We start from the raw sequence: 14856 nt of genomic DNA, 5'->3' as shown, positions 1-14856 counted from the left end.
TATAGTAATGCTTTGTTCACCTAATTAATAAACAACATCATTTTAAATTATGTAGTACTAAAAAAATTCAAACGTAAAACTTTTTATTTTTATTTTTTTCCATTAGAAAAAACTAAACATTCTTACATTAATCATAGAATGCCTTACATGATCTTAGTTCATGATCTAGTCAATATGCTTTTCTATTGTCCAACAACATACCTCTTATTTTCTCTTAATTAACTACATTGGATATCTCATCAAATTTGAAAGAGAAAAAATTTATTTTTCAATGTTTCTACAAGCTTTCACATGCTACAATTTAACTAATATGTGTTATACTTTGGATCACATAACTTATAGTTGTTTCAATTTCCAATTGAATTGAATGATACACATTATAAGTGAGAAAAACAATTTAATATAGTTCTTGGCCCTATACAGTTGCAACTAGAGAATATGAATACAAATTACCTGTTTGTATGTGTTGTGAATGCTACTCAATATTATATTGAAATATCTATTTTCCACTCAATTTATACGCAACTTCACTGACTTACTAGTTTTTGTTTCTTGTAAATCCCACTTAATATTATACTCATGTGAAAGGTTTCTACTGAAATTCTTTGCAATTTTGCAAACTTTGTATTATATTGAAGTTATATTGAAGTAGCATGTTTACTCAAATTCTATGCAATTGTATGGGCCTCCTAAAATATGAATACACTATTAATTTTTTCTCACACTAGTGAATCACACGTGTAGCTTGTCACGATGTAAACTAGGTCCCTGAGGTCCTTCATTAGTGAAATGATAGTAGTTGTGCATCCGTGGCGATGAAAGATATCGTGTCACGATGTAAGTTAGGTCAGTGAGATTCCTCATTAGTGAACTGATAGTAGTTGTCTATCCATGGAGATGAAATATCTCAGCTTAAACCTCACACATTCCAAGTTTACTCTCCTCAAAATTCTTAAGTAAAATACTGTATATACACAGTATCAAAAATTCCACCTTAAATTCAAATTGAAATTGAACCACATTCCAAAAGCATAACACCAGAAAAGGCGTATGCCAAGATTATTTTATAAAATACGTACTATTTACCATTTACCGAATATCAAAGAAATTCAACCACATTCCAAATTTGTGCTCACATTCCAAATTTGCACCGAATGTGAAGAGAATTTACGCAATTGCTTTGCACGAGAATTTCAAGAAAAGCATCTTACGTTTTTCCGTTATATACGTTGATCTGGTCCTTTAAGGATCACAAATTTTTTGAAATACACGAGGGATGGCCTGGAAATACATGAGGTTGTTACTGAAGGTAAAGAAATGAATACTGTCAATTATGTTGAATGCGTGAACACCAAAGAAGAAGACCACAAAGGGCCTATGCCAGGATTACTTTATCCACTATCAAAGATTTTGTCTTAAATTCAAATTCAATTTGAACAGTAAACATTCAAATTTTGGGCCGACATGGATAGATGACGTGGTTTCCAATTTTTCCCCGACGTGGATAGATGACTTCTTGAAAAGAATCTCAATAAATTTCAAGAAACGCATGTTAGGATTTTCCGTTTAGAAGTTGATCTACTCCTTTAACTGATCACATCTTTTTTGAAATACACGAGGGATGGCCTAGGATCCGCTCCTTCAACGGATCACAACTTTTTTGAAATACATGAGCGATGGCATGGGATCCGCTCCATTAACTCTCTGTTGGTTCCTCTGTTTCTGTCTAAATTGTGTCTCTGTTGTGTGTCTGTACCCTGTAGCATTTGATGGAGAAGAGCCTAGATGTTACATCATTTGCATTTGCAGTAAAATTTCTCGTCGTCTTGTGCAGGATATTTGATTATATTTGAATTGGAAGTACTTCCTCTTGTCGATGTATAAGTATGTGACTCTATGCCTACGGGTCTGTCCTTCTATTTTGTCAGAACAGATTTTATTTAAATCTGAATTTAACCAAGAAGATCAGCGAATGAATGAATGAAAGCGGACCCAGGGATGCATGGAATCGATGTCTCTAGTAAATAAACGCTCTGATGGGTAAGGATGCATGAGTTGATGTCTCTAGTAAATAAACACTCAGGGATGCATGGAGTTGATGTCTCTAGTAAATAAACACTCTAATGGGTAGCAAAGGCTCGTGAAGTACAGATGTATATCTTTTATCTCTCTTCCTTTTCATTATCTTTTGCGTTGATTGCTTCGTTCATTGTATTTTGCATTGATAGCTTCTTTCGTATGCCCGTGGGTCTGTCCTTCTGTTTTGTCAGAACGAATTTTATTTAAATCTGAAGTCCACCAAGAAGATCAGTGAATGAATGGATGAAAGTCAATGTCATGAATGAAAGAAAGTCGATGTCATGAATGAAAGTCGACCCAGGGATGGATAGAGGTATTTACACGGGGGAGCGGTAAGAGTCATATTGGTTACAACCATATTGAAAGGTATATTTCTTTTATTTATTGTATATTCATAATTATATGACTTATTCTCCCGTTTTGGTTGCATAGATTAGAGCATAATTTTCAATTTTCATATCTTTTGTTTTTATTACAATTCCTCTTCACTACCTATGTGGCCCAATGTTTTTAATTCCTCCTTCACTATCTGCATGTCCCAATGTTTTCAAATATTGATGCTCTGTTGTTATTGCTCTCTATCTCATTAATCTTTTATTTACTTGTCTTTTAATCTTAATTGTTATCTAGTAATCACATTAATTCCTCCTATTTTTTTTGTTTTTATTACAATTCCTCTTCACTACCTATGTGGCCCAATGTTTTTAATTCCTCCTTCACTACCTGCATGGCCCAATGTTTTCAAATATTGATGCTCTATTGTTATTGCTCCCTATCTCATTAATCTCTTATCTACTTGTCTTTTAATCTTAATTGTTATCCACTAATCACATTAGTTCCTCTTTTTTTTTTTTTTTCTTTCCATATTCTAAATTTGTTCTTGGTCCCTCATCCTTTAATCTTAATTGTTATTCAACAATCCCATTAATACTCTTAATTTTTTTGTTTTCTTTCCATCTTCTAGATTTGTTTTTGGTCCCTAATAGCATTAATTACATATTAATAATCTAATGTTATTAATGGATTTTTTTCTTAGTCTTGATAAGCAATTCCATTAATCTTATTGCAATGTTTTTTTTGTCATAAAGCCTCACTTGCTCCTCTTCCCACAATATATGGGGAAAGCTTCTGGGAAATTTAAAAAATCCTTCCGTCTGCAATCCCTAGCGTTTTGGCATATTTCCAGTCCAATCCTCGGGAAACAGAGGGCATGGATCAAAGTCTCTCTCAACTACTTTGTTGAGAGATAACAGCTGGAAAACGAAATTAAAACCCGATATACAACGTTGAAAATCCAACGTAATATAAATAGGATTTTAAAACTATATCTATTTATTGCCTCACACATGTAAGTTAAGTTGCATGCATATAAAACCAATGCAAGTGATTGTTAACCGATTTCAGTTTATGAATTTATTAGATAATTATTAGTCTCTTTTATTTGATTTGGTAGCAGTTTATCCCAATGTCACTATTCTATTTTAATTATTTATTTAAAAAAAAATATTTTTAAAATATGTTTTATTATATCCATATCATAGAGTGTAATGCCAATTAAATTTTTGTATGAAAATTATGCAGCTAAAAAGTTTAGTTTAGCTTATCTAAATTATTAATTCAGTATTTTATATATATATATATATATATATATATATATATATATATATATATATATATATATATATATATATATATATATATATATATATTAAAAGTTTATTATTTTAAGTTTTACAATTTATTATTGAAATATCTATATCTATATAGAAGAATGAAATTTATTATTTAAATTAGGTTGCGATTATAGTTTTATTAAATATTACCATTCACGTAATTTTAATTTTCTATTTAGTAAAAATATTTTCTTAAATTTTACAATTAATGAAATATTTGTATTTTTAAATATTTGACTCATCCACATATCTTGACTATCTTCTTCAAGTAGTTACGAAGTCGCTGCTCCTCTTCTCACTATCGTCATCCACTACTTTCTTAAAAAGATCCAATGCCTCTTCTTCCATAAGATTTTCAATAGCCTAGGTTTTACTTCACTTCTATTTTTAGGGAAGATTTCCATTATGGTAAAGTAAATATTTAACTTATTCAATATTAAATTACATTAAATTATATATTTTTTGCAATTGGATGATATAAAATAATTTATTTATCAGTAGAATTATTTTATTTTTATAAGACATGCTAAATGTATATGTTTTTTTATTTAAATGTGAAAAGAAGCTTAAAAAAACATTTTTTTTAACTGAAAACTTTTGTTTGTTTGTTTATGTGATATGATGGTTGTCTTTTTGCTAATTAGATAATATGTGTAGATATTTTTTGCAACTTTAATTTGTATAAAATTATGTAAGTATTTGTTTTATTATTTCTTAGATGATATAATGATTGTATTTCTTAAACAATATGATGATTATTGATTTCCAATTCATAAGATCTTTTTGTTTGCTACATGATGTGGATTATATATGTAAAATGATATGATTAAGATACCCATGATTATGTTTTTATTTGTTAAATGACATCCTAAATTAGGTTGTTTGATGATATGATGGTGATAATGAGAGCGACAAAAATAATGAGAGTAAGGAGCAGGAGAGAGAGGGGGAGGGAGCGAGAGAGGGAGTGGGGGTGTGGTAGGAGGGGAGAGAGAGAGAGAGAGAGAGAGGGAGTCGGGGTGTGGTAGTAGGGGGAGAAAGAGAGAGAGAGAGAGAGGAGGGGGGGGAGAGAGAGAGAGGAGGGGGGGGAGAGAGAGAGAGATAGGGAGAAAATGGGAGAGATTGAGACAGAGGGAGAGGGAAGGATAGGGTGAGGGAGAGGGGGAGGTAGAGATAGGTGGGGGGAGAGAGGGGGAGGGGAACAGAGAGGGGGAGAGGGAGAGGGAGAGAGAGTGAGAGGGGGAGAGAGCAGAAGAGGGATAGTGGGTGGGGAGGAGAGAGGGAGAGGGAGAGGTAGACAAAGAGGGAGAGGGGGAGATAGGGAGAGAGAGAGAGGAACGGAGGGAGAGACAAGGGGGGAAGGATGGGGGGAGAGAGGGAGAGAGATATGGAGAGGGATGGGGGGATAGAAGGGGTGGGAAGGAAGAGAGGTAGGGAGAGAGAGAGAGGAGGAGAGAGAAATGGGGGAGAGAGGAGGAGAGGAAGAGGCGGAGAGGGAGATGGGGGAGAGAGAAGGTTAGGGTCAGGGAGGGGGAGAGAGAGAGAGAAGAGAGAGGAAGGGAGATGGAGATGGGGAGATACGGAGATAGTGGGAGAGATAGAGAGAGGGAGAGGGAGAGGGAGAGGGACAGAGAGGGGGAGGGAGGCAGAGAGAGAAGGGGTGGTAAGGGGAGTGATGGGAGGGGGAGAGAAGGAGTGGGTGATGGGGGTGAGAGGAGGATAGGGCGAGGGAGAGAGGAGGTAGTGATATGTGGCGGGAGAGACATGGAGGGAAACAGAGAGGGGAGGGGGATAGGGAGAGAGAAAGTAAGAGGGGGAGTACGAAAGAGAGCGAATGAGGGAAAGGGGGAGGGGAAGAGAGTGGGAGAGGGAGAGGGGGAGAGAGAGGGAGATGGGGAGGGGAGGGGCAAGGGAGGGGGAGATGGAGTGAGAGGGATAGGGAGAGAGGAAGGGAGGGAGAGACAAAGAAGGAGGGATGGGGAGAGAGATGGAGAGAGAGATGGGGAGGGAGGGGGAGAGAGAAGTGGTGGTAGGGAAGGGAGGCAGGGAGAGAGAGAGAGGAGGAGGAGAGAGAGATTGGGGAGAGAGGAGGATAGGGTCAGGGAGAGGGGAAGTGAGAGAGGGGGGGGAGGGAGAGAGAGAGGGAGAGGGAGGGAGAGGGGGAGATAGGGAGATAGTGGGAGAGATAGAGATAGAGGAAGAGGGAGAGAGGGAGGGAGGGAGGGAGGTGGAGGGAGAAGGGTTGGTAGGAGGAGTGATGGGAGGGGGAGAGAAAGGGTGGGATATTTGGGGAGAGACGAGGATAGGGTGAGGGAGAGGGGGAGGTAGAGATATGTGGGGGGGGGGGGGGGGGGGGGAGGGGAAAAGGAGGGGGAGCGGGTGAGGGAGAGAGAGTGAGAGGGGGAGAGGGAGAGAAAGTGGAAGAAGGATAGGGGGAGTGGAAGAGAGTGGGGAGAGGGAAAGGTAGAGAGAGAGGGAGAGGGGGAGGGTTAAGGGAGGAGCAGAGGGAGGGAGAGGGAGAAGGAGAGAGGAAGGGAGGAGAGGGAGGGGGAGGCAGAGAGAGAAGGGGTGGTAGGGGGAGTGATGGGGCGGGGAGAGAAGGGGAAGCTCTTAATAAAGTTTTATAAACCATGAACCTTAAACGATAAACCCAAAACCCTAAACCCTAAAACATAAATCGTAAACAATAAACCCTGAACCCTAAACCCTATAAACTAAACCATAAACCGCAGGCATTTTAGAACTTTTTTAAAAGCATTTTGTAACTTTTATTTAAGTGTTTTATAAAATAATTTACTAAATTGTGGTAAAAATTAAACCATAGAACCTAAAACCTAAACCCTAAACCATAAAACCCAAGCCCTAAACCTTAAACCATAAACCCTAAGAATTTTATAATAATTTAAGAAGAATTTTGTAACTTTTATTTAAGTGTTTATTAAAAGAATTTACTAAAGTGTTACAAATCATAAACAATAAATGCAAAACCATAAACCCTTAACACAAAAACATAAACCCTAAACCCCAAAACCTAAACCCTAAACCCCAAACCCCAAATCATAAACCCCAATCCATAAACCCTAAACCCTAACCATTTTATAACATTTTAAAAATTGTTTTGTAACTTTTATTTAAGTGTTTATTGAAATAAATTACCAAAATGTTGTAGACCCTAAACACTAAACCCTAAACCTAAACAGAAAACCCCGAACCCTAGACCCTAAACCCTAAATCCCAAACCCTAAACCCTAATTCATAAATACTAAACCCTAAGCATTAAACACTAAACCCCAAACCATGGATATTAAACCCTAAACCCTAAGCATTTTATAAGATTTTAAAAAGCATTTTGTAATTTTTATTTAATTGTTTATTAAATGAATTTACTAAAGTGTTATAAACCCTTAACCCTAAACTGTAACCACAAACACTAAACCCTAAACTCTAAACTCCTAAACCCTAAAACCTAAACTCTAAACCCAAAACCCTAAACCCTAAACCCTAAACGTAAAACCCTAATAATTTTATAACATTTTAAAAAATATATTAACTTCTATTTAAGTGTTTATTAAAATCATTTACTAAAGTGTTATAAAACCTAAACCCTAAACTCTAAACGCCAAACACAAAACCATAAACCCTAAACCCTAATCAAATTGTAACATCTTAAAAAAAATTCTAACTTTTATTTAAGTGTTTATTAAGAGGATTTAGTAAAGTCTTATAAACCCTAGAATATTAACCCTAAACCCTAACCAATTTATAACATTTTAAAAAGTTTTTTTTAACTTTTATTTAAGTGTTTATTATAAGAATTTACTAAAGTCTTATAAACCAAAAATCTTAAGAATTTTATAGCATTCTAAAAAGAAATGTGTAACTTTTACTTAGGCTTTTATCAAAATAATTTACTAAGGTGTTATAAACCCTAAACCATAAAAACTAAACCCTAAACTAAAAGCCCTAGAAGGAAAAACCTAAACCCTAAATTCTAAACCCTAAGCCTTTTATAACATTTCAAAAAGTGTTTTGTAACTTTTATTTAAGTGTTTATTAAAATAGTTTACTAAAGTGTTATAAACCCTAAACCCTAAACCCTATAGTTTATACCGTAAAACCTAAACCCTAATTGTTTCATAACATTTTAAAAAGTGTTTTGTAACTTGTTTTACATGTTTAATAAAGAAATTTACTAAATTTTTATAAACTTTAAACCCTAATCCCTAAAACATAAACCCTAAAACCTAAACCCTAATTAATTTATAACATTTTGAAGAGTATTTTGAAACTTTTATTTAAGTGTATATTAAATACATTTACTAAAGTGTTATAAACCCTGAACCCTAAATGCTAAAGCCTAAGAATTTTATAACATTTTAAAAACTTTTTGTAACTTTTATTTAAGTGCTTATTAAAATAACTTACTAAAATGTTATAAACCCTAAATCATAAACCCTAAACCCCAAATCCTAATCCCTCTACCATAAACCCTAAGAGTTTTATAAGTATCTATAATAAGGGAGGACAAAAATTGGGTATGTGAGTGTAGGAGGGATAAAATTGTGGTACATGAGATACCCCAACATTTGTTTTTTCACCCTTCTCCATAAACCTATTTTCTTTTATTTATTTTTCTTCATAGCTCCTCGAGGCTCAACTAGATGAATGAATTATGTGAAATATGTAGCAACGGATACCCACCTAAGGTGGGGTGGTTCATCCCTACACCCTAAACCCTAAAACCTTAACCCTAAACTCCAAACCATAAGCCATAAGCCCTAAACCCCAAATCCTAAACACTAAACCCTAAGAATTTCAGAACATTTTTAAAAATCTTTTGTAACTTTTATTTAAGTGTTTATTAAAACAATTACTAAGGTTTTATAAATTTTATTTAAATGTTTATTAAAAGAATTTACTAAAGTGTTATAATCCCTAAACTCTAAACTCTAAACCCTAAACCCTAGACTTAAAACCCTAATCCCTAAACCCTAAACACAAACCCTAAACCCTCAAAATTTTATAGCATTTTAAAAATGGTTATGTAATTTTTGTTTAAATGTTTATTAAAATAATTTACTAAAGTGTTATAAACCATCAACCCTACCCTAAACCCTAAACCCTGAACAATATAGCCTAAACCCTATACCCTAATCACTTTATAACATTTTAAAAAGTGTTCTGTAACTTTTATTTAAGTGTTTATTAAAAGCATTTACTAAAGTGTTATAAACCTTAAAACCTAAACCTTAAACACTAAACCATAAACCCTAAACCATAAAAACTAAACCCTAAACTAAAAACCCTAGAATGAAAAACCTAAACCCTAAATTCTAAACCCTAAGCCTTTTATAACATTTCAAAAAGTGTTTTGTAACTTTTATTTAAGTGTTTATTAAAATAGTTTACTAAAGTGTTATAAACCCTAAACCCTAAACCCTATAGCTTATACCGTAAAACCTAAACCCTAATTGTTTCATAACATTTTAAAAAAAATTTTGTAACTTGTTTTACATGTTTATTAAAAAAAATTACTAAATTTTTATAAACTTTAAACCCTAATCCCTAAAACATAAACCATAAAACCTAAACCCTAATTAATTTATAAAATTTTGAAGAGTGTTTTGAAACTTTTATTTAAGTGTATATTAAATACATTTACTAAAGTGTTATAAACCCTGAACCCTAAATGCTAAAGCCTAAGAATTTTATAACATTTTAAAAACTTTTTGTAACTTTTATTTAAGTGCTTATTAGAAGAACTTACTAAAATGTTATAAACCCTAAATCCTAAACCCTAAACCCCAAATCCTAATCCCTCTACCATAAACCCTAAGAGTTTTATAAGTATCTATAATAAGGGAGGACAAAAATTGGGTATGTGAGTGTAGGAGGGATAAAATTGTGGTACATGAGATACCCCGACCTTTGTTTTTCCACCCTTCTCCATAAACCTATTTTCTTTTATTTATTTTTCTTCATAGCTCCTCGAGGCTCAACTAGATGAATGCATTATGTGAAATATGTAGCAACGGATACCCACCTAAGGTGGGGTGGTTCATCCCTACACCCTAAACCCTAAACCCTTAACCCTAAACTCCAAACCATAAGCCATAAGCCCTAAACCCCAAATCCTAAACACTAAACCCTAAGAATTTCAGAACATTTTTAAAAATCTTTTGTAACTTTTATTTAAGTGTTTATTAAAACAATTACTAAGGTGTTATAAACTTTATTTAAATGTTTATTAAAAGAATTTACTAAAGTGTTATAATCCCTAAACTCTAAACAATAAACCCTAAACCCTAGACTTAAAACGCTAATCCCTAAACCCTAAACACAAACCCTAAACCCTCAAAATTTTATAGCATTTTAAAAATGGTTATGTAATTTTTTTTATAGTGTTTATTAAAATAATTTGCTAAAGTGTTATAAACCATCAACCCTACCCTAAACCCTAAACCCTAAACCCTGAGCAATATAGCCTAAACCCTATACCCTAATCGCTTTATAACATTTTAAAAAGTGTTCTGTAACTTTTATTTAAGTGTTTATTAAAAGCATTTACTAAAGTGTTATAAACCTTAAAACCTAAACCTTAAACACTAAACCATAAACCCTAAACCCTAAGCATTTTATAAACCTTAAACATTCTACCCTAAACCCTAAACCCCAAACCCTAAATCCTACACCCTAAACCCTAAAACCCAAACCCTAAACTCTAAATCGTAAATGTAACACATTTTATAACATTTTAAAAATCATTTTGTAAATTTCTTTTAAGTGTTTATTAAAATATTTTACACAAGTGTTATAAACCCTAAATTGAAAACCATAAACCCTAAACCCCAAAGAATAAACCTCAAACCCTTAACTCTAAACCATAACACTAAGCATTTTATAAAATTTTGAAAAGGAGAACGTAACATTTATTTAAGTGTTTATTAAAAGCATTTACTCAAGTGTTATAAACCCTAAACCCTAAACTCTAAAGCCGAAGCCACAAACCCTAAACCCTAAAGCCTAAACCCTAAATCCTAAGCATTTTATAACATTTTAAAAACTGTTTTGTAACATTTATTTAAGTGGTTATTGAAATAATTTACTAAAGTGTTATAAACACTAAACCTAAACCCTAAACTTTAAACCTAAAACCCAAAATCAAAACCCAAAAGCCTAAACCCTAAGCATTTTATAACAATATAAAAGGTGTTTTGGAATGTTCTTTTAAGTGTTTATTAAAATATTTTACACAAGTGTTATAAACCCTAAATTGAAAACCATAAACCCTAAACCCCAAAGAATAAACCTCAAACCCTTAACTCTAAACCATAACACTAAGCATTTTATAAAATTTTGAAAAGGAGAACGTAACATTTATTTAAGTGTTTATTAAAAGCATTTACTCAAGTGTTATAAACCCTAAACCCTAAACTCTAAAGCCGAAGCCACAAACCCTAAACCCTAAAGCCTAAACCCTAAATCCTAAGCATTTTATAACATTTTAAAAACTGTTTTGTAACATTTATTTAAGTGGTTATTGAAATAATTTACTAAAGTGTTATAAACACTAAAACCTAAACCCTAAACTTTAAACCTAAAACCCAAAATCAAAACCCAAAAGCCTAAACCCTAAGCATTTTATAACAATATAAAAAGTGTTTTGGAATGTTCATTTAAGTCTTTATTAAAAGCATTTACTAAGGTCTTACAAACCCTAAACCCTAAATCCCAAAAGCCAAATTGTAAACACTGAACTCTAAGCATGTTATATCATTTTAAAAACAATTTTGTAACTTTTATTTAAGCATTGACTAAAACCATTTACTAAATTCTTGTAAACCATAAACCCTATGCTAAACCACCCTAAACCCTAAACACTAATCATTTTATAACATTTTAAAAATCTTTTTGTAACTTTTATTACAGTGTTTATTAAAATTAATTTACTAAAGCATTATAAACCCTAAACACTAAAGCCTAAAATCTAAACCCAAATCCTCAAAGCCTAAACCCTAAACCTTAAATACTAAACTCTAAGCATTTTATAACAGTTTAAAAAGTGTTTTGTAACTTTTATTTATGTGTTTATTAAAATCATTTACTGAACCCTCATAAACCCTAAACCTTAAACCCTAAACCCCAAACTCTAAACCCTAAGAATTTTATAACATTCTAAAAAGAGTTTTTTAACTTTTATTTAAGTGTTTATTAAAGGAATTTACTAAACCCTTATAAACCGTAAACCCTAAAACATTAACCCTAAACACTAAACCCTAAACCCCAAACCTCGAACTCTAAATACTAATCATTTTATAACATTTTAAAAATCATTTTGTAACTTTCATTTAAGTGTTTATTAAAAGAATTTTATAAAGTGTTATAAATCCTAAAACCTAAACCAAAACCCTAAGTATTTTATAACATTTTGAAAAGTGTTTTGTAACTTTTATTTAACTTTTTATTAAATTAATATACTAAATTGTTATAAACCCTAAAACCTAAGCCTAGAACTGTAAACCCCAAGCAGTTAACCCTATACCCTAAACCTTAATCATTTTATAACATTTTAAAAATCATTTTGTAGCTTTTATTTAACTATTTATTAAAATAATTTACTAAAGTGTTATAAAACCTAAACCCTAAGCCCCAAACACTGCACTTGAAACCCTAAAACCTAAACCTTATGTATTTTATAACATTTTAAAAAGTGTTTCCTAAATTTTATTTAGTGTTTATTAAAATAATTTACTAAAGTGTTATAAACCATAAAACCTAAACCGTAAGCATTTTAGAACATTTTAAAAAGTGTTTTGTATCTTTTATTTAAGTGTTTATTAAAAGCATTTACTAAAGTATTATAAACCTTAAACCATAAACCTAAAACCCTAAAACCTAAACCACCAAATGCTAAAACCTAAACCCTGACCATTTTATAACATTTTAAAAAACATTTTAAACTTTTATTTAAGTGTTTCTTGAAAGAATTTACTAAAGTGTTATAAGTCACAAACCCTAAACCCTAAACCATAAACACTAATTTTTTTAATATTTTAATTTTTTTTTTGTAACTTTAGTGTTATAAATCCTAAACCATAAACCCTAAAACCTAGAACCTAAACCAAAAACCCTAAACCCCAAACTGTAAAGCCTAAACATTAAGCATTTTATAATGTTTTAGAAAGTGTTATGTAACTTTGACCTAAATGTTTATTAAAAGAATTTACTAAAGTGTTATAAAACCTGAACCGTCAACCCCAAACCCCAAACCCTATATCGTAATGCTTAAAGCCTAAAGGATAAACCCTAAAATAATTTACTAAGGTCTTATAAACCTTAAACCCTAAAGCCTAAAGCTTGAGAGAATTTACTAAGGTCTTATAAAATCTAAACCATAAACTCCAAAACATAAACCCTAAGCCCTAAACCCCAAACCCTAAAACCTAGGGATTTTATATCATTTTAAAAAGTGTTTCATTTTAAAAGTGTTTACTAAAACTATTTACTAAAGTTCTATAAAATCTAATCCCCTAATCCCTAAACCCTTAACCTTAAACCCAAAACCCTAAACACTAAAAAACCCTTAATCCTAGAAACCCTAAAAATCCATAAACCATAAAAATCCATAAACCTTAAAAAACCATAAACCCTAAACCCTAAAACCTACACCCTAAGAATTTTATAAAAATTTAGCAAGAGTTTTGTAACTTTTTTTTAAGTGTTTATTAAAAGAATTTACTAAACTGTCCCTCAAACATAAACCCTAAGCATTTTATAACTTTTTAGCACGTGTCTGTTAACTATTTTCTAAGTGTTTATTAAAAGGATTTACTAAAGTTTTATAAACCCTAAACCCTAAAATCTAAACCCTAAGAATTTTATAACATTTTAAACCCTAAACCCTCAACATTTTATAACATTTTAAAAAGTGTTTTGTAACATTCTTTTAAGTGTTTATTAAAAGAATTTATTGAAGTGTTATAAGACCTAAACCATAAACCCTAAACCCTAAACACTAAGCATTTTACAACATTTTAAAAATTATTTTCTACCTTTTCTTAAGTGTTTATAAAAATAATTTACTAATGTCTTGTGAACCCTAAACCCTAAACCTTAAGCATTTTATAACATTTTAAACCCTAAACCTAAACCCTAAGCATTTTATAACATTTTAACAAGTGTTTTGTAACTTTCTTTTATGTTCTTATTAAAAGAATTTACCAAAGAATCATAAATCCCAAACCCTAAACCATAAACACTATCCCTAAACACTAATAATTTTATAACATTTTAAAATACATTTAATAAAGTGCTATAACCCTAAACCCTAAATCCTAAGCATTTTATAACATTTTAACAATAGTTTTGTAACTTTTATTTAAGTCTTTATTGAAATAATTTACTAAAGTGTTTTAAACCCTAAACCCTAAACCGTAAACCCCAAATTCCAAACACTAAACCCTAAAACCTAAGCATTCTATGATCTATTAAGAATAATTTTATAACTTTTATTTAAGTGTTTATTGAAAGAATTGACTAAACCCAAACAGTAAAACCTAAAATAAAAAGGTAGGTGAAACCCTTAGAAATACATCACACAATTTTAGACAACAAGGGTACAGTTCATATTACAGCATAAATGAAGATAAAATACAATCCCCTAGACATTCTATGTTATACAACATGTATTTCTAGTGCGCCCTAGCAAAGATAATAGAGCTCCTACTAAATCTTGGCTAGATCATTTACCATCTACAATTTTTGGCCAACAATATTGTAGGCTATCAAGGCATCTCACCAAGCTCTCTTAGATACATCAAAGGTTCCACTATAAGCTAGAATCACACCAACAATCTCACAGTTGAAATCTTTTCACTCATAAACATGTTCTCAATGAGATTTATCTAAACTTGCATGACATGAGCTCCATTAGCATTAAGTGCTCCAGTTATTTTCTAAGGTTTCACCTCACAAGCCTTAGGTCATGCAACATGTTAATGCTTGTGCTGAGATACTTCTCTTTATTTTATCTTAGACAAACCCTAGTTCCCAATAATCCACCCAAGATTTAACCCTTGCATTACCAAAAAAAGGGCTACAATAT

The sequence above is a fragment of the Pinus tabuliformis genome, chromosome 8 (genome assembly GCF_031772625.1).
Source record: "Pinus tabuliformis cultivar Carrire ecotype Pingquan chromosome 8, CPIR1, whole genome shotgun sequence".
In the NCBI taxonomy this organism is placed as follows: Eukaryota; Viridiplantae; Streptophyta; class Pinopsida; order Pinales; family Pinaceae; genus Pinus; species Pinus tabuliformis.
The sequence above is the reverse complement of the archived record's forward strand: the minus strand, read 5'-3'. Positions refer to the sequence as shown.